The sequence below is a fragment of the Tachyglossus aculeatus genome, chromosome X1 (genome assembly GCF_015852505.1).
Source record: "Tachyglossus aculeatus isolate mTacAcu1 chromosome X1, mTacAcu1.pri, whole genome shotgun sequence".
Lineage (NCBI taxonomy): Eukaryota > Metazoa > Chordata > Mammalia > Monotremata > Tachyglossidae > Tachyglossus > Tachyglossus aculeatus.
The window spans coordinates 30,653,287-30,678,142 of record NC_052101.1 but is presented as its reverse complement, the minus strand read 5'-3'; positions in this window follow the sequence as shown (position 1 = coordinate 30,678,142).

Here is a 24,856-nt window from a genome sequence, read left to right as displayed (position 1 = left end):
AGCTAATATCTACCCCAGGGCTTAGCATAATGCTTGATTCATAATAAGCCCTTGACGAATACAGCAATTATTATTAATGGGGTCACTTGTCCAAAGGTTTGTCTCTGGGCACTTGCATCTGTGAGATTGTGAATGTCATTTACCATCTCTCCAGCAGTGGAGTGATGACTATAAACTCTACTGTTCAAATCTCCACCAGCAGGACACTGTACTAGGTTTGATACTTTGGGAAATAATTGCAGCTAATTGCCAGCAAGTAACTAAAGCTGGGCTCTGGCAGACTGCACTGCTGGGTACCTCTTGATGACCCACTCTTAGAAAAGAGAGGAGCTAATGGAAGCAGGGCAGAGGTGATAGTGTGATGGGGAGCCGATCCATCTAAGGAGCCTGACGGAAAGAGAGCTTGCAGAAGACTGCATGAGCTTGCTTGGTAGGAGCTAAAGTGGGCATAGGGGAGCGTGTGCGTGATTCTTTACACCTGAAGGCAGGAAGACCCTGGCCCTGGACCCCTGGAGGATTGGGGGCCCCCCACTTCCATGCCCTCAGATTGTGACTGAGAACATCACCCGGCTCCACAGCTGCCATTGCCCTCTCCACCCCTCCACAGGCAGGCCTTTCTTCCCTTGTGTCTCAATATCTCTGGGTGTCGGCATTCCCCCATCTCTGGTTATCTCTTTATGTCTCTCCAGGTTGGCATTCATTTTTTTATGGTATTTGTTAAATGCCTACTGTGTGCCAGGCACTGTACTAAGCGCTGGGTAGATCCAAGGTAATGTAGCTTGGTTGGGTGTAGTCCATGTCCTACATGGGGCTCACAGTCTTAATCCCCATTTGACAGGATGGGGTAACTGAGGCACAGAGAAGTGACTTGCCCAAGGCCATACAGCAGACACCTGGCAGAACCGGGATTAGAACTCAGGTCCTTTTCACTCCCGGGGCCCGTGCTCTATCCACTGGACCATGCTGCTTCTCTGTGATGTCATTTTCCACCCACTGCCATGCCAACCATAAGGAACAACATGGCTTCGTAGAAACAGCATGAGCCTGGAAATCAGAGGACGCAGGTGCTAATACCAGCTTCAGCACTGGGTGACCTTGGGCAAGTCATTCAATTTCTCTGTGCCTTAGTTATCTCATTTGTAAAATGAGGATGAAGACTGTGACCACGTGGGACATGGACCATGTCCACCCTTATTAGTCTGTATCTACATCAGGGCTTAGTACAGTGCCTGGCACATAGGAAGCTCTTAACAAATACAATTAAAAAACAAACATACAAACAAAAAAAATCATGCAAGCATGATGCAGACGAGGAAGTAATCTAGAGTCTCATATGACGTTTCCAAGTCCCTGGGGAGGACAAGAAGAGACAGGAGGCTGGATGAGAGCAAGATTGCCTTGAAGGCCTGGTAGCTATGACAATGTGCCGGTGAGGAGGACAGCAGGAACAATGACAAAAGAACAAGAGAGGGTGACCAGATATACTGGATTGTCCCTATTTCATTACCTTGTTCCATGTTCCAGCCCTGCTTTTAAGCTAGGGCCAAGATCATGCCTCTGGGAACCAAAAGATCTGGGTTTTAGCTCTGGGTCTGCAAGTAGGGGAATGTCCACCAGGACAGAAGAACTGCCCGTCGGCGTATTCTGCAAGATGGAAAGGCCCAGCAGGAATCCTGAATAAAAGCTGGCTAACATGAGCAGCAGAGACCAGCGTGGCTGCCAAGGCAACCGCCAGCTGGCTTGCGGAGCTCAGCCCAGCATCAGCACCATGCTCTGGTCTGCTCAGCTGCAAACGAAGGCCTGTCTTTGCATCGCCCAGCACCTCTGCCCTTCCACCCGCTCATCCCTCACCCCTCGATCCCCGTGGCAGCGTGACTATTGGGGAACTAGAGCACGAGATGGGCGCTAGACAGACCATGGTCATTAAAATCAATTCCTTGCTCAGGTTCTTGATCCTGAAGTCTCAGGCCTGAAACTTGTCGGTCGAATCCGACGGGAGACTCTTATCATCATCATCGTCATCATCATCTTTACCATCACTGACACCATTTTCTGGAATGCTCTGTTGGAAGCGGAATCCTTAACAGTCCCCACCCCCAACCCACTGCTGCAGACCTGCTGGCCCAGGGCCTCCCCACCGTCACAGCATCCACTACCACCAACCACCGGTAATGAGCCCGGTGTTTTCTAAAACACAGACTGATCCCACCGGAAGATTTTTGAGTGGCCTGTAGGAAGCCCCAAATTATTGATCAGCCCACTACAGAGGTATAGTTGATCGCTTTAAAAGAGAATGAGTGCAGTAAGGTAAACCTTCATGGAAAAGGGAAGCAGCGTGGCCTAACAGTTAGAGTGTGGGCCTGGGAGCCAGAGGACCTGAGACCTAATTGTGGTTCCTCCACTTGCCTGCTCTGTGACCTTGGGCAATCATTTAACTTCTGTGTGCCTCCACTTCCTCAACTGCAAAATAGAGATTCAATACCTGTCCTCTCTCTCCTCCTTAGTCTGTGAGCCCCATGTGGGACAGGCACTGTATCCGGTCAAAATAGACTGAGTCTACCTCAGCACTTAGAACAGAGCTTGACATTCATTCATTCATTCAATCAATCGTATTTATTGAGCACTTACTGTGTGCAGAGCACTGTACTAAGCGCTTGGGAAGTACAAGTTGGCAACATATAGATACGGTCCCTACCCAACAGCGGGCTCACAGTCTAGAAGGGGGAGACAGACAACAAAACAAAACATATTAACAAAATAAAATAAATAGAATAAATATGTACAAATAAAATAAATAGAGTAATAAATACATACAAGCATATGTACATATATACAGGTGGTGTGGGGAGGGGAAGGAGGTAAGGCCGGGGGAATGGAGAGGAGGAGGAAGGGGAGAGGAAGGAGGGGGCTCAGTCTGGGAAGGCCTCCTGGAGGAGGTGAGCTCTCAGTAGGGCTTTGAAGAGAGGAAGAGAGCTAGCTTGGAGGATGTGCGATGGAGGGCATTCTAGGCCAGGGGGAGGACGTGGGCCGGGGGTCGATGGTGGGGCAGGCGAGAATGAGGCATAGTGAGGAAATTAGCAGCAGAGGAGCGGAGGGTGCAGGCTGGGCTGTAGAAGGAGAGAAGGGAGGTGAGGTAGGAGGGGGCGAGGTGATGGACAGCCTTGAAGCCGAGGGTGAGGAGTTTTTGCCTGATGGGTAGGTTGATTGGCAGCCACTGGAGATTTTTGAGGAGGAGACATAGTAAGCACTTAACAAATACAAGAAAAAAGGAGACGGAGTTTTAATCTGGCTCGTAGGAGACTGCCTTTCTGCCATTTTTGGCTCCCCCCACTCATCTCCAGCCAGATCTGGGGCAAACCTGCCAAACCTGCCTAATTATGGTTTGAAAAGAAACAGACTGACTCTTACACACAAAAGGGAGCAAAATTGTAGGTGTGCAAATGATCATAAACAACTTGTGTATGCACACATGAGCAGGCAGTGGCCTTCTTTAAACAGGCCTCAATTCAAACCATATTGTTATTTTTAAATGGGTTGCCAATATAAGGAATTAGAAGTAATAGCAATACTTAATAGTATTGTAATACTAATAGTAACAGTAGTACTTAAATATATGTGTTTAAGTGCTTACTTGGTGAAGAGCACTCTACTAGATGCTGGTAAAGTATACAGAGGTGGGAGTTAGACATGTTCCCTGGTCCTCAAGGGTTTTAAGACTATAAAGGGGAAGAGAAGATTGGAATTGGACACCTAAGGAAAAATGAAACAATAAAGCAGGGTACAATACAAATGAGAAGCAGCCTGGCCTAGTGGAAAAGAGCACTGAACTGGGAGTCAGAGAACCTGGGTTCTAATCCAAGAACGGCTGTGTGACCTTGGCAAGTCACTTAACTTCTCTGTGCCTCAGTTATCTTTTCTGTAAAACGGTGATTAAGGCTGTGAGCCCTATTTAGGACAGGGATTATGCCCAGACCAATTATCTTGAACCTACCTCAGCAGTAAGTATGGTGTCTGGCACACAGTAAGCGTTTAATGAATATCATGAAAAAAATACAACGATAAAAACAAAAATCAGTAGGGAAGTACCAACACCTAAGGTTCTGTCTTGAAAAAACTTTTTTCCCCCAGGAGAGAATGCAGTTGGATTGATTGGGTGGTTTAGGTCCAGGGCATTCTTTTAAAGTGATCTTGAAGGGCCGTTTTCTGGTAAACTGCTGGGAGATCGTAGTGATTATACTGTCAGTTTCCTCCTTTGCTGCTATATATTGCTCCTGGTCTTTATTTTCCCCAGTTTAATAAGGAATGTGGGAAAGCATGAGAAGCAGCATGGCTCAGTGGAAAGAGCCCGGGCTTTGGAGTCAGAGGTCACGGGTTCAAATCCCGGCTCCACCACTTGTCAGCTGTGTGACTTTGGGCAAGTCACTTAACTTCTCTGTGCCTCAGTTCCTTCATCTGTAAAATGGGGATTAAGACTGTGAGCCCCCCGTGGGACAGCCTGATCACCTTGTAAACTCCCCCGTGCTTAGAACAGTGCTTTGCACATAGTAAGCGCTTAATAAATACCATTATTATTATTATTATTCCATCAATACACCAACCTCATTGCTCATCAGAGAATATATCCTGGAGAGAAACTTTCCTGATGAATGCAGACATCACCAAATTCACACTGGACAGTACACGGGGTTTGAGAGTCAGGAGTCAGAGATTTTCATCCAAGCTCCACGACTGACCTACTTGTGTGACCTTGGGTAAGTCACTTAACTCCTCCTCCCCAGTGTCCTCATCTGAAACCTGGAATAACATCCCTGCTCTCCTGACTTCTTAGAACATGAACGCTTTGTGGATATAAAGGCACCATGTCTGATTTAGTTATATTATTTCTACTCCAATGCTGAGCACCTGTGCTAGGTACATAATAAGTGATGAAGACTGTGAGGTCCGTGTGGGACAAGATCTGTGTCCAAATCTGATCTACCCCAGCATTAGAATTGTCACATAGTAAGCACTTAACAAATACTATAATTTGCAAATAAACAAAAGGAAGGAGTAATAGCCTCTAGCAAAAGGTGTATCGCTGTGATTAGGTCAAGAGAGATAATGAAGGACAGCCACTAATGAAGCAGTGAGGCCCAGTGAAAAGAGAATTGGCCTGGGACTCAGAGGATTTGGGTTGTAATCCCAGCTCTGCCACTTAATAATAATAATGATAATAATGATGGCATTTATTAAGCCCTTACTATATGTAAAGCACTGGGGAAGTTACAAGGTGATCAGGTTGTCCCAGGTGGGGCTCCCAGTCTTAATCCCCATTTTACAGATGAGGGAACTGAGGCCCAGAGAAGTTAAGTGACTTGCCCAAAGTCACACAGCTGACAAGCGGCTGAGCAGAGATTAGAACCCATGACCTCTGACTCCCAAGCCCGGACTCTTTCCACTGAGCCACGCTGCTTTGACCTTGGGTAAGTAACTTCACTTCTCTGGGCCTCTGTCTCCTCATCTGTAAAATGGGAATGAAAAAGTCGGGGATTTTTTATTGTTGTTACTTGTTTTTTTATGACATCTGTTAAGATGCTCTAGCTACTAGGCCATGATGCTTCTTCACACTTCATTCACCCTCATTATTATTTCCGGCTTCTATACACGGAGAATCACTGAGGCCTAGTGCACAGAGCATGGGGCCAGAAGTCAGAAGTTACCTGCGTTCTAGTCCCAGCTTTGCCACTTGTCTGATCAATCAATTGTATTTATTGAGTGCTTACTGTGTGCAGAGCACTGTACTAAGTGCTTGGGAAGTACAGTGTGTGACCTTGGGCAAGTCTCAACCTCTCTGTGCCTCAGTTACCTCATCCGTAAAATAAGGATTAAGCCTGTGACCCCCTGAGGAACAGGGACTGTGTCCAACCTGATTACCTTGGTGTATCTACCCCAGTGCTTAGAACAGTGCCTGGCACATAGTAAATGGTTAACAAATACCACGATTATTATTTTAAAATACCATTAAAAAAAAAACCCAAACAGTGTCCAGGTTCCATCCTTCTCAATCCAGACTCCAGCCAGGATTTTGGAAGCAGGGCTGCACCCCTCTGTCTCTCTGACTAGAGTGCAATTTGACCCCCATGCCCTTGTAGCCACCTTATGCTGCAGCCACCCTGCGCGGTGGAGGAAACATGATTGCATCCCTGAGCATGGTGTTTCCGAGCAATGCCAGTGTCAGCCTGCCCATACCCTTCTTCCTCTGCTTTATAATAGTGTTTGAAGGGAGAGCCCTCTGCCACTGGTGGTGCTTCATTTGAAGTCATCTCTTCTTCCGCTTCCTTCCCGCCCTTCAACTTTCAACCGCACAGTCGCCAACTGTTTAGAGCAGGTTAGATGGGAGGCTTTGAGGAGCCTGAAACCCAGCCAACCAGGAAGCTTTAGGATGAGCCAGGCCCTGGCCAGGAGCCAGCCACCACAGCAGCAACAGCAGCAGCAGGAGGGAAGCTCAGCCAGGCCGGGGTGGGAGTGCTGGGTAACGAAACTGCGGCCCGATCCCACCGCTCAGCTGCCTCAGTCCACCAAGCCCTAGGCAGGGATGGGGTTAGAAAGACACTGAGCAAGGCGTGACTTCCCAGGCATCAGCAGCTGGGGCCCGGGGGAGGGAGAGGAGAGGCGGTGGTGGACCTTAGAGGAGGATGTAGCCATCCAATTAGAGGGGTGACACGCTGGCCCAGCCTCCAGCTGGCCTCAAAGCCCCATCCCCGTCGGCCTTTCCTTTCTGCCCTACTTCTGGGAATGAGCCCAAACCCTCAATCTATCACTGGTAATTTACTGAGCAATTCCTGGGCCCTCAGCACTGCATTTTTGAGGTACTTTCCACCCCCTTGCCTTTAACCCTCAATCTCACATTTAACTCCCAGGCCCAGAGTGTATCATGCTTTTAGTTGAGGGGTACAGTTGAGCTCAGTCACGGGATTCCTTCCCTTCTCCATTTATTCATTCATTCATTCAATCGTATTTATTGAGCGCTTACTGTGTGCAGAGCACTGTACTAAGCGCTTGGGAAGTACAAGTCGGCGACATATAGTGACGGTCCCTACCCACCAACGGGCTCACAGTCTAGAAGCGGGGAGACAGACAACAAAACAAAACATGTGGACAGGTGTCCATTCATTCATTCATTCATTCAATTTAGCCTGTGGCTAAGACCTGCTGGGCCAAACCCTGGCTTGAGGGTTTCCCCTCTGTGCAGGTGCAAACCTTGTGGTGGCTCAGTAGAGGGGAGGGATGCAGGCACCACATAATAATAATCATCATAGTTTTGGTATTTGTTAAGCGCTTCCTATGTGCAAAGCACTGTTCTAAGCACTGGGGAGGATACAAGGCGATCATGTTGTCCCCTGTAGGGCTCATAATCTTAAACCCCATTTTACAGATGAGGTAACTGAGGCACGGAGAAGTTAAACGACTTTCCCAAAGTCCCACAGCTGACAAGGGGCGGAGCGGGGATTTGAACCCATGACCCATGACCTCTGACTCCCAAGCCTGTGCTCTTTCCACTGAGCCAAGCTGCTTCACATGCCACCCTGGAGGAACCAAGATGGGAGCAATGTGAGGCCTCGATAGATAATGATAATAATAATGATAATTGTGGTATTCGTTAAGCATTTACGCTGTGCCCGGCACTGTGTTAGGCACTGGAGTAGATACAAGAAAATCAGGTTGGACAGAGCCCCTATCCCACATGGGCTCACAGTCTCATTCCCCATTATACAGATGAGGTAACTGAGTCCCAGAGAAGTGACTTACTCAAGGTCACCCAGCAGACAAGTGGCGGAGCTATGATTAGAACCCATGACCCTCTGATTCCCAGGTCCGTGCCCTATCCACTATGCCATGCTGCTTCTCTGGTAGACCCCTCGCCTTTCTAGAGGTGGGAGGGCTTAGTTTGGAAAGGTTCCGCGAAAGTGAAACGTGCTTCTTTCTGCCTGGCAGCTCCAAGTTCTCTGGCAGTATTCGATAACACCGAGACGCAGGAGCAGGAGGACACGGAAATGCAGGGGTTGGGGGTGAGGACACCCAACAGATCCGTTCAGTCACAAAAGAGGGGGAAGGGGCAGAGGGGAGGCTCCACCGACAACAGGATAGTGTGCAGAACTTCAAATTGCCAAAGGGGCCCGGGGTGGATAAACAAATAAAATGTGACTCTGTTCCAAATGCCGTCAATCAGAACCGTAGGCCTAGGAGGAATTGGCAGAGAACCCGGGGAGAGGTTGAATTTCTGGAGCTGACGCTCCCGATAAACGGAAATGCACCAACCCCTTTCAACCATTTCTTCACTTCCCCTCCCTGTCAGCTCGGCAAAAGCTAATCCTTCCCTGTCTTCTCGTTATAGATCCTCCTTAGCTCTGTGAATCAATCACCACAGCGGCTTTCCATGTGCAGTGTCCACAGCTCTTTGGCTTTACGGGATCCTCCAACGACTTTGATTCTTCCCCTGAGCGTCTTCCCCTTCTTGTCTTTAACTTGCTTGTCTTTTCCCTGAGATAGCAGAAAGCAGAGTGATTGATGAGCAGAAGCCTTTCGGAGCAGGCAGCCGGCCAAAGGCAGGGCTTTGTTGGGAGTCTGCAGAGATGGAAACCTCTGAAAAATGAACAGTTTCCTGCAAGATACTAATAATAGTTACCCGAGTTTATGTGGCGGAATAGCCAACCTTATATTCCCCCACCAAAGGATCCTATTCTAGCCCCATCTTTCAGATGATGATAATGATGATGAGACTGTAAGCTCACTGTGGACAGGGAATATGACTCTTTATTGTTGTAGTGCACTCTCCCAAGCGCTTAGTACAGACCTGTGCACACAATAAGCACTCAATAAATATACCTGAATGAATAATAATAGCAATAATAATAACTTAAATGGTATTTTCAAAGCACTGTATGTCAAGCACTCTGCTAACACCTGGGGTAGATAGAAGATAATCAGATTGGACCTTGTCCCTCTCCCACACTGGATTCACGATCTAACTAAGAATAACAGACATTTAACCCCCATTTCTCAGATGAGGAAACTGAAGTACAGAGAACTCAAGTGACTTGTCCTAGGCCTTGCAGCAAGTGGCAGAGCCAGGATTAGAACCCAGGTCTTAACTGAGGCACCTAATGAGTGTAGGACTCAAAGCTGGTAAGCTGGTATGTTGCCAACTTGTACTTCCCAAGCGCTTAGTGCAGTGCTCTGCACACAGTAAGCGCTCAATAAATACAATTGATTGATTGATTGATTGAGGGTTGATCTTAAAATGCAAGCATCCTGATTACTGCCTGGAATATCTCTTCATCTGACTCCTGGTCTGAATGATTTCTCTCACTTCCCTCTGTTTCCTCTGTTTTTTTTTTTTTAAGTGGTATTTTTTATGAGCTTACTATGTGCCAGAGACTGTACTAAGCTTGGGGGTACACACAAGCTAATCAGGTTGGACACAGTCTGTGTCCTACTTGGTACTCACAGTCATAATCCCCAATTTACAGATGAGGTAGCTGTGATCTAGAGAATTTAAGTGACTTGTCCAGGGTCACACAGCAGATGTGGCAGAGTCAAAATTAGAACCCCGGTCTTCTGATTCCCAGGCCAATGTTCTTTCCATTAGGTTTGTTATCGACAAGTAGGGTGCAAAATAGGTTAATCGGTGTAAATCGGCCGCAGGGTTCTTGTACCCAGGGTGGTGACGCAGATAGGAAAAATGACTCGGAGACATGAGTTCAGATAGAGCAGTAAAGAAGGAAAGTGGCTACCTGCCCGTTCACCTCCCGGGAGAGGTACGAGTGACAAGCAGCCCCGATCCCAGCCGCTTCTTCCTCTTTTATTGGGTTTCAAATCCGAGCTACACAAAGGATTCCTGAGAGTAGTGCCGTACGTGAGGCCTTGGCATTCCAAGATCCCAAGTTAAAGTACAACCGTTTGTTTGTCATGGTTTGGTTAGTGTTAAAATCCCTGTTTACAAGATGTTATCAGGAGATAATGGTCAACACAGGATGGGGACATTCCAGACAGAGAGGGGCCACTTTGGTTAATGTTACTTTACAAACACTGGAGTGCTTCGGTCTGCACAAAATAAAGTGTTACTGTTGATATGCACAAGATGGAGTCATTCATGCCAAGTCCGCTGTGGACAACAATCCCCCCTTTGATCCTTCCGAGGCCCATGGCCTCCGGGAGGATCACATATGACCCTCCTCGAGATAACAAAGGTCTTCCGCAAAGCCGGCGCCTAAAGCATAGGACAAGGAAAAAGACAAAAATCCAGGCAAAAAGAAAAGACAGAAAAATCCAACAGAAAAATTCAGGCACAACTGAGCACACACAACAATCCAACAATCCCCCTCCTCAGTGAAACACAGCGTCCAGACGGTGCTGCATGTCCGTGACTTCAGCTTTGGACAGGGGTGTGGTCGGGGTTTGTAGAAGCATCAGGGTAGATGAAGCGCGTCGGAGGCAGGCCTTCAGGAGAGGACTGAGGCCCATCCGGTAGAAGTTCGACGCAGCCATAAAGCTGGGACAGCGGGTGGCTCAGAATCCTGAGAGTCAGCAGAAACTGATGGGGGAGTACAATCAGGAGGCGAAGCATCAAAAACGGCTGGCTTCACCTGGGAGTGGTGGATCCATGAGGGGCGCTCAGCAACACGAACTGCAGAAAAGGAAGACAAGAGAACCTGGTAGGGTCCCTCCCAGGATGGCTTAAGTGAAGCGTTACCGACCATGCGCTTAACCCAAACCCAATCTCCGGCGATGAATGGATGCAGATGATCGGTGAGAGGGATGCGCTGACGGAGGATTCCAGCAGCCTGCAGCTCAGCTAGAATTGCCTGGAGAGACAAAACATAGGCTCGCAGGGCATCATCGCCCACCTGTAGGGTCGGAGGAGGTCGGGGATCTGAAAGGCTTCCCCAAAACGGGGAATGACCAAATAGCATCTCATAAGGAGATATATTTAAAGGAGCCTGGGGGCGACATCGTAGACGATAAAGGGCTAGAGGTAGAACCTCGGGCCATTTGAGATGAGTTTCCATACAAAGCTTTCCCAAAAGGGTTTTCAACTCACGATTAGCACGTTCCACTTTCCCTGAACTCTGGGGATGGTAGGGTGCAAGTAAAGAACGTTCGATTCCAAGTGATCGATAGATTTCAGATAGAACAGACTCAGTAAAATGCGATCCCTGATCAGAATCAATAACAGCAGGTGGTCCAAACCTGGGAATGATTTCCCGCAAGAGACATTTCACCACTGTAAGAGCGGTTGCTCGGGAGGAAGGGAAAGCCTCAATCCACCCAGTCAGGTGATCAACAATGACCAGTAAATATCGGAAATGACCAGCCCTTGGAAGTGTCACAAAATCAACCTGCAAACCCTCAAAAGGGGAATAGACCCAAGGGCGTCCTCCCAAGGGAACCCGACGACCAGGGTGAGCATTGAAGCTCTGGCAAGTAGCACAACTGGCTGTAACACATTTGGCAACAGGATGGATACCTGGGGCAAACCAAACTCGGAGAACTGTGGCTGCCAGGGCATCTGCACCAAAGTGAGTCTCCTGGTGAAGACCCAGACAAACTGGTCGCAGTGCAGCAGCAGGCAAAATAGGGCGTCCATCAGGGACCCAAAAGAGTCCGTCCCATTCCAGTGCCTCATATTGCCGAGGCCACTCAGCTCTTTCCTTATCAGTAATCAGGGAGGGCAACAGAGTGCCAGGTATAGACGTGGGGGCCAGGGTCATAACAGGAGCTACACATACAAGGGGGGCATGCCAAGCTGCCCGACGAGAGGCCTCGTCGTCCTGGCGATTGCCCAAACTCGGGGAATCACTTCCTCGGGTGTGGGCATGCACGTGCACGACAGCCACCTCAGCTGGGAGCAAGAGGGCCTGTAATAGGCGTTCTATATGATCCCCATTAGCAACCTGACGACCCGCTGAAGTGAGGAACCCACGACTTTGCCACAGGGCACCTGTAGCATGACAGACGCCAAAGGCATACTTAGAGTCTGTATTGATGGTCACACGCTTCCCTTTACCGAGTAATAATGCGTGTGTAAGGGCTTCAAGCTCAGCTGCCTGCGCACTGCAAGAAGCTGGGAGTGAGCCGGTCCACAGCACAGAGGTTAGGGTGACAACAGCAGCACCGGTGAGGCGCACCCCTTGGTTCATAAAGGAGGAGCCATCTGTAAACAAAGTTAGATCAGAAGAGGACAAAGGCTCATCGTGAAGGTCAGATCGAGGAGCGACAGTTTCCTGAACTACTTCATCACAATCATGAATTTGGTCAGTCATGGGAGAGGACTCAAGCAGGGTAGCTGGATTCAAGGAGCCACAGTGCTCCACATGTACCTGCGGATTCTCCAATAAAGCAACTTCATATTTAGTCAGGCGTGCCACAGATAAGGCTTGGGTGGCTGCTCCACGAAGGAGGCGCACAACTTCATGCAGAGTCCGAACAACAACGGGATGTCCCAAGAGGATATCCTGAGACTTTTCAAGCAGCATTACCACCGCAGCTATGCAGCGGATACAGGGTATCTGACCTAGAATGACAGGATCAAGGACACCTGAATAATAGGCTACTGGTCGATAGTGAGGACCGAGAGTTTGGCACAAAACACCTGAGGCCACTCTGCGGCGTTCATGAATGTACAAATAGAACGGCTTACTGTAGTCAGGGAGTCCCAGGGCAGGGGCTGAACTCAGGCATGATTTTAGTGTCTGAAAGGCTTCTACAGCCTCAGGAGTCCAGTCCAGGGGCTCTGGGGAAGTCATTTTTAGGAGCTCAAAAAGGGGTCTGGTTAACAACCCAAATTCTGGAATCCAAGCTCGACAAAACCCAGCCACACCTAGAAAACCTCTCAAGGCTCTCTTAGTAGTGGGGCGAGGCATGCATTGAATAAGGCTTGCTCGCTTGGGGGCTATTGCTCTTTCTCCTGCCCGCAACATGAACCCAAGATATTTTACCTGGGGCTGACACCACTGCAGTTTCTCACGACTAACTTTAAGACCAAGCTGATGCAAACATGCTAGGACCTGGAGGGAACCTGACCTACACAGATCCTTCGTGTCACCAGCAATAAGGATATCATCCACATACTGGAACATACTGATCCCTTCGGGTAATTTGAGGGGAGATAAGGCTCTGCACAATTCTCTCGAAAAGATAGTTGGGGAGTGAACAAAACCCTGGGGAAGCCTCGTCCAGGTTAGTTGACGACCTTCCCAGGTAAAGGCAAAGAGGTACTGGCTCTCACAGGACACCGGGATAGTAAAGAAAGCATCAGTTAGATCAATACAAGTAAAACAGGTTGCTTCGGGGCTCATGGCGCTAACTACTGCCGTAGGACTAGGAACCACAGCATGCATAGGCAAAACGTAAGAGTTAATTGCACGCAAGTCCTGGACTAACCAATAGGACAGAGGGGAGCCTGGTTTTCGCACAGACAACACAGGAGCATTACAGGGAGACCGACATTTGACTAAAATTCCCTCGTGTCTCTTCTCTTTCTCCTTCACACACACTTACTCTAACCTTCATACACATACAATTTCCTTCAGAGGCAATCTCTCCACCCATCATTCCACTCTTATGGGACACCTGCTTCGCAGGGTGTAGATGCCTGAACAGACAATTTCCTTCAACTGCAATTGCTTCACCTTCCTTTTTCCTTCTTTTCCCTCCTTCTTCCTTTATACACATACAATTCTTTTAACCATCATCTCTTCTCTCTCACTAAGACGAGTGAAAAAGTCATCGGAGGTTTCCCTTTCCCTCTGGATCATCCCGTGGAAGGAGTCCCAATTAGGGGTTTTACGGCCCAATTCTTGGGTGGCAGCCAGGAGAGTCTGCTACCCTTGATTAAGGCGATACCAATCTACTTCCACATTTAAATTCCAATTAGGCTCAATTGATGGCCACGCCACATGAGGCTGACCATCGTTCTCTAACTTTACAGTCAAGGCTCTGAGACAGGAGTGCTCATCAGAAGTGAAAAACAATTCAAGCAGCTCTTCTACATCCGCCCAAGGAGGAAGATGGGTTCTAAAAATTCCCAGGACCCTTCGATACACTTCCTGAGGATTTTTGAAAGGGTGGAGTATTCTGCTGCCAGGTTATAAGGGTTTGGGGCTCAAAAGGGACATGAGCCCTTACTCCGGCTATTACGACATTCCCTCCCGCCCCTGGGATCTGCTGGTAGTTCTCACGAACAGGGGCTAGAAGTGGTACCGGAGGTAAATAAGCAGGGGGGTTAGGAACTGGGGGACCTATCAGGTCCGCTGAGTGGGACTGCGGACTCGGGACTGAAGGCAACGCAGCCTTTTTCTGCCACAGGTGACAGTGTTGCTACTTCAGTCTGAGAGGACTGATTCTTGCTAACTTCAGCCCAACAATACCAATAGCACATTTCATCAGACCGGGAACAAGATAAAATCTCCCGGAGTTTGCGAAGAGTTTGAGGATCAAAAGACCCTCCCTCGGGCCAGAAAGAATAACCCTGTTGGTCCCGGAACTTAGTCCAGGCCTTGTGACACCCTACAAGTTGTTTCTTAGACATTCCTTTAGTTACAGGCAAGTGACCCTCATCCCATGATTGGAGAACTTTAGCCAGGCACCAACTAGTCTTAGAAAGACTCGTGCCCATGGTTCCAACAACCGGAACCCCCTTTCCAGTCAACCCAGAAAGAACACCTAGGACGTCTCCTAGGCCCCCTCAGAACGTCTTCTGAGGTAAACCACCTCCTAACCCAGGAGGAGAAACCACCCGCCCCTTCTAACCGAAGGGGGGAGAAACCGCTAACCCGGAACACCACCGGGCGCTCCAAATTAACAACCCAGAAGGAGAGAAGGGGAGACTCAGACCCTAAAAGCGGATCCTTACTTACAAAGTCTGACGCGTCACGAGAGTCGACCGTTCTCACCCACGGAGATTGTTCCTATCCAGATCACTGCACGAGGGTCCCTTCGTGGTCGCCAAAGAAGTTACTGTTATCGACAAGTAGGGTGCAAAATAGGTTAATCGGTGTAAATCGGCCGCAGGGTTCTTGTACCCAGGGTGGTGACGCAGATAGGAAAAATGACTCGGAGACATGAGTTCAGATAGAGCAGTAAAGAAGGAAAGTGGCTACCTGCCCGTTCACCTCCCGGGAGAGGTACGAGTGACAAGCAGCCCCGATCCCAGCCGCTTCTTCCTCTTTTATTGGGTTTCAAATCCGAGCTACACAAAGGATTCCTGAGAGTAGTGCCGTACGTGAGGCCTTGGCATTCCAAGATCCCAAGTTAAAGTACAACCGTTTGTTTGTCATGGTTTGGTTAGTGTTAAAATCCCTGTTTACAAGATGTTATCAGGAGATAATGGTCAACACAGGATGGGGACATTCCAGACAGAGAGGGGCCACTTTGGTTAATGTTACTTTACAAACACTGGAGTGCTTCGGTCTGCACAAAATAAAGTGTTACTGTTGATATGCACAAGATGGAGTCATTCATGCCAAGTCCGCTGTGGACAACAGGTTACACTGCTTCCTTTCTTTCCCTTCCTCCTATTTTCCCTACGTTCCCTACGTTCCTTCTTGCTTCAAATCTACATGCTTTGAATTTCCAACCACTACCATGATTTGCTTTGGGAGACCAGGCAAACCATCACAATCTCTCCCTGCTTTGGTGAGTGACTGTGCAAAATGTGGGATCATAACTGTGGGGAGGCCTAGCTGTTCAGAGGAACTCACTGAGGAAAATGACCCTCAGAATCGAATCCCTGAGCCCCAGTGCTTTCCAGCCCAGAAAATTCAAGTTCCCAGCCAAAGGAGAATGTTGGGCTTTCCAACTGCAGAGTCTGCAAACTTCTCCTGTGATGTGGCTATTCAGCTGGCCCTTGTCTCCTTCAAGAAGGACTCTGGATCTGGGTTTCAGCTAACGTGCTCGAATTCAATCCTGGCGTGACACACACAGCCATGCTATCTCTGAAAAGACCAAGGGACCAACTGCAGGAAAATCAGGAAGATTTCACAGTTGGTCAGTAAGTTGATTAGCAGTGTATAGGGAGTATTTGTGGTGTGCTAAACACCACATGAAGGGCTCTGGGAGTTACAAGCCTCAGACCTAGTCCTTCAAGGAGCTCAGCATGTCATTAGAGTGGCAGGATACACCAGGGAAGCAGCATGGCTTAGTGGAAAGGGCACAGGCTAAGGAGTCAGAGGACCAGAGTTCTAATCTCAGTTCCTCTATTTGTCTGCCATTTGACCTTGGGCACTCCATTTAACTTCTCCGTGCCTCAGTTCCCTCATCTGTAAAATGAGGATTAAGACTGTGAGCCCTATGTGGGACACGGACTGTGTCCAACCTGATAAACTTATATCTACCCCAGCACTTGGAACGGTGCTCGGCATGTAGTAAGTAATTAAAAAAATACCATTAAGAAAAAAACAAGGGACAGACTATAAAAGCTGACCAAAGACCCAAGGGCAGGCACATATAAAAGTATAATTTCAGAGATACAGTACCTGTGCCTAAAGATATTCCCCTAAGCACCTGCCCATAGGCCTAACTTGGACCAAGCGCTTAGTACAGTGCTCTGCACACAGTAAGCGCTCAATAAATATGATTGATTGATTGATTGATTGATTGACTTGGCTCTTACAGGATATGGAGCAGGGGGAGCTTGCTGTGGGAGAGTGTGCGGGGAGGGGGCACCCAAAGGTCTGGAGCTGGAGGAGGGACTGTTGATTCACTCAGTGGGGAGTCTGTCTAGGACTGACCTGGGTGACAGACATCTTTTTGAACTATGAGAAGCAGCGTGGCTCAGTGGAAAGAGTACGGGCTGGGGAGCCAGAGGTTATGGTTTCTAATTCTGGCTCCACCACTTGTCAGCTGTGTGACCTTAGGCAAGTCACTTAACTTCTCTGGGCCTTAGTTTCCTCATCTGTAAAATGGGCATGAAGACACTGAACCCCACGTGGGACAACCTGATTACCTTGTATCTATCCCCATCTTACCTCCTTCCCTTCCCCACAGCACCTGTATATATGTAGATATGTTTGTACATATTTATTACTTTATTTATTTATTTATTTATTTTGCTTGTACATATCTATTCTATTTATTTTATTTTGTTAGTATGTTTGGTTTTGTTCTCTGTCTCCCCCTTTTAGACTGTGAGCCCACTGTTGGGTAGGGACTTTATATGTTGCCAACTTCTACTTCCCAAGCGCTTAGTACAGTGCTCTGCAGACAGTAAGTGCTCAATAAATATGATTGATTGATTGATTGATTACCCCAACACTTAGAACAGTGCTTGGTACATAGTAAGCACTTGACAAATACCAACATTATTATTATTATTATCATTACCAGAGCACCCAGAAAGCACCTCTTATGACAGCAAGTTGATTCCTCTGATTTGGAAGGCACATTCTGACTCTTGGAATCCCCTTCGCTTCCTTCTTCATTTTCTGACTTGTTCCCTAGGGACTTGGGGCTTGGAGCAGCTGTTAAGGCAGTCTGTATTTCTGAGCTGCCACATGGGTACTGAAGATTGATTTGAGAGCAAAGATTTTCTGTCCAGGCGACCTCCTTAGCACCTAAAACCTCACACATTTCCACCCCAATTTCGCGTTCACAGCTTGGTTCAACCCAAGGGTCCTGGCCCAACCAATGCTTCCTGGATTTCCACCTTCATTCTCTCTCTCATTCTCTCTCTTTTTCTCTCTCTCTCTTCCCAGTAGAGACACATTCTTGGAGCTGTTTCTCATCACCCCCCTCAAAGTTTGGCCTCTGGTTCAGGGTGTCTGTCTGTGACTTCCACTGTAATATCGCCACTCTAGAGGTCAGGCATATCTGATCAAATTTTCCAGAGGATACACTTAGGTGTAATTTGCTAGTTTAGACTTGGGAGGGGACACCTCACCTTTGGCCTTAGTTTTTTAAGCTATTTCAAGGTCCACAAAACCCATTTTTCACCTGAACATTCTGGATTATAGACACCAAAGTTTTCCTGAATGGGCTGCTCAATCTGTATGAGAGAGATACAGATTGGGGAGGGGGAGTAATGGGAAGGGAGGAAACTTGGTGCATCTGACAAAAGAAAGGTGGAGCAGCAGGGGAAACTCTGAACCATGAAGTTTCTGCTTCCTCCTCTTTGCCTCCCCTCCCCCTGTCCTTCTTGGCGCTGATTTAGTTCTGTGGGTGGAAGGGAAGCAGCATGTGAATAATTAAGTGGAAAGGAAACCCATCTGGCCCCAGATTGTGCTTTGGGATCTTCTCAAGCTGGTCTTCTTTCCTTTCTAGCCACTTCTCTTCTCCCTCTGTCAATCTCCTCTCCCTCTCACCCTCTATCTCCTTGTCTCCCTCTCTTTCTATATCTTCCTCTCCCTTTTCCCTTGTCTCTTCCTCTTATCCTTTCCCTCGCTCCATGTCCCCCTGTCTCACCCTCTTCCTGTCCTCCCACCTCTTCCTGTCCCTGTCCCCTCTTCTCCCTGTCATTTCCTCCTCATCCCCCTTCTCCTGTCTCTTCCTCTCCCTGTCTCCTGCCTATCTTTTCCTCTTCCTTTCTTATCCTTTCCCTCTCTCCCTGTCCCTTCATTTCATTCTCTCCCTGTTCCCCGTCTCTTCCTTTCCCTAGTCACCCTCTCCCTGTCTCTTTCACTCCCTTTCTCCCTGTCCCCATCTCTTCCTCTCCCTGTTCCCCATCTCTCCTTGTCTCCCTGTCTCTTCCTCTCACCATCCCCATCTTTTCCTCTCCCTGTCTCCCCCCCTCTGTCTCCCATCTCTTCCTCTCCCTCTCCCTCTCCCTCCCTGTTCTTAACCCTCTCTCCTTTTCTCATTCTTTTCCTCTATCTCTATCCCTTATCTCCTCTCCTTGCCACCCCATCTCCTCCCCTCATCTCATCATTTCCCTCTCTCCCTGTCACTGTCTCTTCCTCTCCTGGTCTCCTGCTCTCTCTCTTGCCTAGGGCTCTATACCAGATGCCAGGAAATTTTTCTGCTCAATCAGATGGAACCAAACAAAAGGGGCCTCTCATCAAGGCCAGAGACCTCACCCAGAAAATCCACAGTGCAGCAAGCTGCCTGTCAGTGGCCCCACATTTTACTGCTGCTCCAACCGTAAATTTGTGTTTGGATTTTATTCATACACCAGAACCTCAGGCTGTTGATGCCACTCTCTCTCAGAAGCTCAAACCCAGGCTGAGTCCACGTGTGCCCCTCCCAACCTGCCCAAGAGACAGAGATTTGACCCTTCTAGTTCTACCATCCCCAGGTAAAGAAACTGAAAAATGAAAAATGTATTTCCTGCCTGAAAAGACCAGTTTGGGGCAGCCAGACAGCTGCAGGGATTGATGCCAGCCTCTGGCTGCCACCCCCACCCCCCAACCCCGCTGCTGCTGCCAGCTCAAATAACGGAAATCTCTTCACCCCACCCCCAGCCCCACAGCATTTATGTGCATATCCTTATACTCTCCCATTCCCCTATCTTTAAATTATTTTGATGCCTGTCTTCCCAATGAGATTGGATTCTCCATGAGAGCAGGGATCATGTCTACCAATTCTATTGAACTCTTCCAAGCTCTGAGTACAGTAAGGGCTCAATAAATATCACTGATTGATTGACAAGGACAAAGTTCTGCATAGAGCTTGTGCAGTGATAAGGAAACCTCCTGCCAGCCCAGGTGAGGGTGATGATGATTGTTCATGTGAGTCTCTGTTTATCTCTGCCCCTGCTCCCTCAACCCCCAACCCCTTTCTGTCCTCCCTGTCCCCTTTGCTTTATCCCCACCCTCCTCTTTGTTCCTTCTTCTTTCTGTCCAGCTGCTCTTGCTTTGCCTTTTTCTTTTCTCCTAGCCACCATTCTCTTTCCCTCTCTGTATATTTCCATCACTCTGTCTTTCCTGCCCTGCTCCCCCTGCTTCCCACTCACTTTGAGCTCTTCAAATCCAGTTACCTCTGCCCTAACCCTGAGGGTACAGCAGAATCAGGGGCCCAGGAGGCAAAGGAGCCCAATTCACCTCCTCATCCAGCTCTGTTCACTTCTGCCAAAACCCAGCAGTTTTGATTAGTCATACTAATAGCATCCAGTAAGTACCTTCTTTGTGCAAAGCATTGTACTAACTGCTGGGAAAAGCATATGGATGAGATTTAAGCACTGCCCCCATTCTCTAAGGGGCTCGCGATCTAAGAGAAAGTGGTGGATGGTGACAGTGTTGGCACAGAACTGTAAGATAAGATGAAACCAAAATATGGATGACTTGGCTCCTCTAACATCAACCTACTTACTGTGCCTCGATCTTGCCTCTGTTCTCATCAATACCTTGTCCACACTCTGGCACAACCCTCCCCTTTCATATCTGACACACCACCTTTCTCCCTATCTCGAAAGTCTTGCTCAAATCTCCAAGATGCCTTCCCTGACTAACATCTCATTTCCCACCCTTTTCACCCTCCCTTCTGTCACAGATACACTTGGGTCCATATAGCACTATGATATTCACTCTAACCCCAACCCCACAGCACTTATGCACATATCCTTATACTCCCTCATCCCCCCTATCTGTAATTTGTTGTGATGCCTGTCTTCTCAACTAGATTGGAATCTCCATGAGAACAGGGATCATGTCTACCATTTCTATCGATTTCTCGCAAGTGCTGAGTACAGTGCTCTGCACACAGTATAGACTCAATAATTGCCACTGATTTACCACTCTTCATCTTCCCATGAAAACCCCGTCCTCCCCAAGACTTTAACATTATTGTAGACAACATCACCACTCTCCCTGTGTCACAAGCCAAAATTTTAGCATTATGCTTGACTCATGAATCAATCATATTTATTAGTGGTGGCCTTCCCCATGTTTTCCTGCTGCTGCTGTTTTGAGTCCTTCCTGGGCCAGAGCAGAGGGTGTTGGGAGACCTGGCAGCACCAGGCAAGGCAGTTTTCTTCCCACAGAATGGCCCCCTGCGCATGGTGGACGGCTTCTGCAGATGCCACTTGCTTAAACTCCGCCGCTCCAATCTGTGACATCCCCCTGCCTTACGACCACCCTCCAGAGCTCTCGACCCTGCTCGATACCCTGGTGCCTCAACGCTTCAAAAATTCTGACCGAGGATCAGCCTCGGTAGAAACGCCACCCAAGCCCTGATGCCTCAAATACAGTTTCTGCTCAAGACCTCCCTTGGGCCACGTGGCTGCATCAGCAGATGAGGTTTCTGTGGCTGGAAATGAAGGGGAACCTGATATCTGATGAGGTTGGGGTGGCTGTGTTCAGGCTGACAGGGAGCTGAGGCTGCCAGCGGCTGCTCGGGAAAGCTGCTTTCCTCTGACTCACTGCAAACCCCCTGGCAGGAAGTGAGTGAGCTACTCTTTTCTCAGCCAGCCAGCCGGCCTTCCTCCCCACGCTCCCCCTTCCCCATCCTCAGCAAGACAGTGAAATGTTTCCAAGGCCCAGGTGGCCGCCAGGGATTTTCAGCAGCCCAGTAGCACAGAAGCTTTACCCAGGCGCTAATTCCCATAGGATGAGCCAGGATTTCCTGTATGAAAGGGAATCATTCTAAAAGCACCACCAGACAGACAGAAATCAGTGCTCGAACCAGAACCATCTCGGAGGAAAAGAACAAGCCAGGAGCCTGAAGGAGGCTCTGTATCTGCCTGAGTCGGGTGGTGATTTTGCTGATGCTTTCCTGTCCCCCTTTCTCCCCAGCTGGCGGCACCAGGGGAGATGAGGAATCCCCAGCTGGCCCAGCTAAGCGATACCCTCTCCACTTCCAACCCCACTTCCGCCTGCTTCCAAAGACAGATGAGCAGCTGGGAATATCGCCTTTGTCTGCCTCTAAGGCCATACCCACGGCAGACACAGCAATGCCCAGTTTTCCGTACCTAAACCATGGCTCCAGTCCACTCTCCTTTTTCTGTTTCTTTTAGCTAAGGTGCATATTTTGAGACCAACACCTCAAACCTGGGGATCAAAGCCATGAAAACCCCTGACCTAGCTGGGCTTGGCCAGAGAGAAATGACTCTCCCTTGGAGGACCGATCGGAGAGGTTATGTTTCATTCTGATCTGAAACTACGCATCTCTCCCTCTTCCCCCTCCCCAGGACAGAACTGGAGAGGAGGTCATGGCAACATCAGCTCCTTACCACATCATGGACTCGATCCGGATCCAGTTTCCCCAGTCCCTCTCGTCCCTCCCCGACAGTGGGAGGCAGCTCTGGCTAGGGTCCACGGAGGCCTGGAATGAGTCCCAGATGCAGGAAAGGACGAGTCGATTCATCGTGCCGGCAGAGATGGCTGCCGTAGACAGAAAGAAATGCAGCCTCTAATAGCAGGGCTTCAGGGGTGGAGGCTGTTAGTCCTTCCTGATCCCAAGGACAAGGGATGAAGCAGGGGCAAAGGTCAAGGGAATGTGTTATGACTTGATTTTTTTTCAGTCTGCTTTGCAGCCAGCCCAAATCTTCTGCTCACGGCTTCTGTCTCACCGGGGGTCCATTTCCACCACCTCAGTACTTAGTCCCAATTTCTACTAGGATAGTAAACATGAAGACCTGTAGCAACACGAGGGCCCCTCTGAGGACGGCCCTGACTTTTTCAACATTCATTTCTATGCATATCAGGGCGATGAGGGATCCCTACTGGGCTGTAACCAGGAGAAGAAAGAGAAAGCCAAACAAGCACAGTGCCTGCCTCTGCGGCAAGGTGAGAGAGAAATGGTGATCATGCAGAGTGACGGGGGTGCGGGGAGGCTGGAAGGAGGGGGTCTTTTGGAACAAATGGCCTTCTGAGTGGCCAAGGGCAACTGGAGAGGCACGGAGGGCTGGTCGTGTCTCTCCTCACTGCTTTCTCATCTATTTCCTGCAATGAGAAAAATGGCTGCTCTCTCTGCGTGAAATGCCTAAATGCAGAGCGGATGGCCAGCTCCAGGCTGACAGCCTTGGCTGATGTGTCCGCTCTCCACAGATCTGGGGGGCACCTGGTCAGCCAGAGAGGATGAGCTGCTACATCCCCCTAGGGTATCCTGATGGACCACTCAGCATAGTGCATTGTTCCCAGTGGCCGCCCACTACATATCATTATTACTACTACTGCAGCTGCTTATTCTGGAAGAGCCCAACTTCAGGGCAGGGGAGAGAGAGAGAGAGAGGGAATCCCAGTTAACAGATCTGGAAAAGCCACATGGCCAAAGACCTCGACTTGTCTTGGTTGGGCTGTGGAGCCTGAATTCAGACCAGACCATTTATTCAATCATATTTATTGAGCACTTACTGTGTGCAGAACACTGTATTAAGCTCTTGGGAGAGTACAATACTACAATAAACAGACACATTCCCTGCCCACAATGAGCTTACGGTCTAGGGATGAGCTCACAATGTAAAGTCTAGATTAGAGGCGGAGAGGTGCTTAATTAATCAATCGAGTTATTGGGCTCTTACTGTGCGCAGAGCGTGGTACTATTGGGAGAGTACAATATGATAGAGTTGGTAGACATGTTCCCTGCTCACAAAGAGCTTACAGTCGAATGCTTAGAATAGGATTTAATAGGTCTTGATTTAGCTTGACACCACCCTTCATTTAATTCAATTTTTCTTAACTAGTAAGAAATGCCTGCAAGTCAGGTGATCTAGGTTTCTACACCATTTGTGACCATACTACTGGGCAAAGGAATAAAGGATTTTCAGGGAAGCACCTATTTTATAGTCAATATGCTGGGCTAGTCAAATCGATCCCAACTGATTCCTGAGTAGGTCATGGTGAAAGAGGAGAATAAAAGAGTCATATTAATGGGTGGTAGCAAAAACATCAGGTAATCTGGGTGGGGGGGGGGTCGGGGGGGGGACTGTACCTGGCAAATACTCTCCCAAGTAGCGTGGAGCCTCTCCAATACTCTCTTCTCTGATCTCCCAGCTGGGGCTTGACCAGTGACTTCTCTGTGCCTCCATGTGTCTCGGTGCAGTGCTAGAAGAGTTCCCATCTGCAGGTCAGAATGCTCGAGGTAAAATAAGGGCAGCTCAGGCCAAACGAACAGGTCTCATTTGAAACAGACTGAGGGAAATCACTGAGTGTTGGGTGATGAGCAGATCTGTGCTTTTTTGAGACTAGAAGGGATGTATGAGAACCAGCGTGGCTCAGTGGAAAGAACACAGGCTTTGGAGTCAGAGGTCATGGGTTCAAATCCTGGCTCTGCCACTTGTCAGCTGTGTGACTTTGGGCAAGTCACTTCACTTCTCTGGGCCTCAATTACCTCATCTGTAAAATGGGGATGAAGACTGTGAACCTCGTGGGACAACCTGGTCACCTTGTAACCTCCCCAGCGCATTATAATGATGGCATTTATTAAGCGCTTACTATGTGCAGAGCACTGTTCTAAGCGCTGGGGAGGTTACAAGGTGATCAGGTTGTATTATGTCATGGGGAGGGTACCTGAACAACAAAAAAATATAGAGGAGCAAGAAATGCTCACTGTCCCCAGCCTGTGGGCCCTGAACTAACCCCTCCATAACTAGTCACAGTTCCCATAACTCTGGTTGCTAGGAGCCCATCTCCCTGACACAGTTCAACAGGCACTGAGATAATTCTCATCTTCTTGAGACCGTCCCTAGCCTTAGGAACTCCACCAGCAGAGCAGAGACACAGAAGCAGCCCTTCTGAGAATCCCCTTCAGCCTATCTGAGCAAAAAGATTTTGTGAGCCACCCAACTAGAATGAAAAACGGGAGAGAAGGCAGAAGGCAGGCTTTTCGGAGCCTCATTTCCAGCCAGCCCAGCCACTTGTCTCTGCGGGAAGCTTTTTCATAGTCCGGCCACACCCTGCAGGACTATATGTGTGATAGAGATAGATCGAGAAAGGAGAGAGAATGTGAC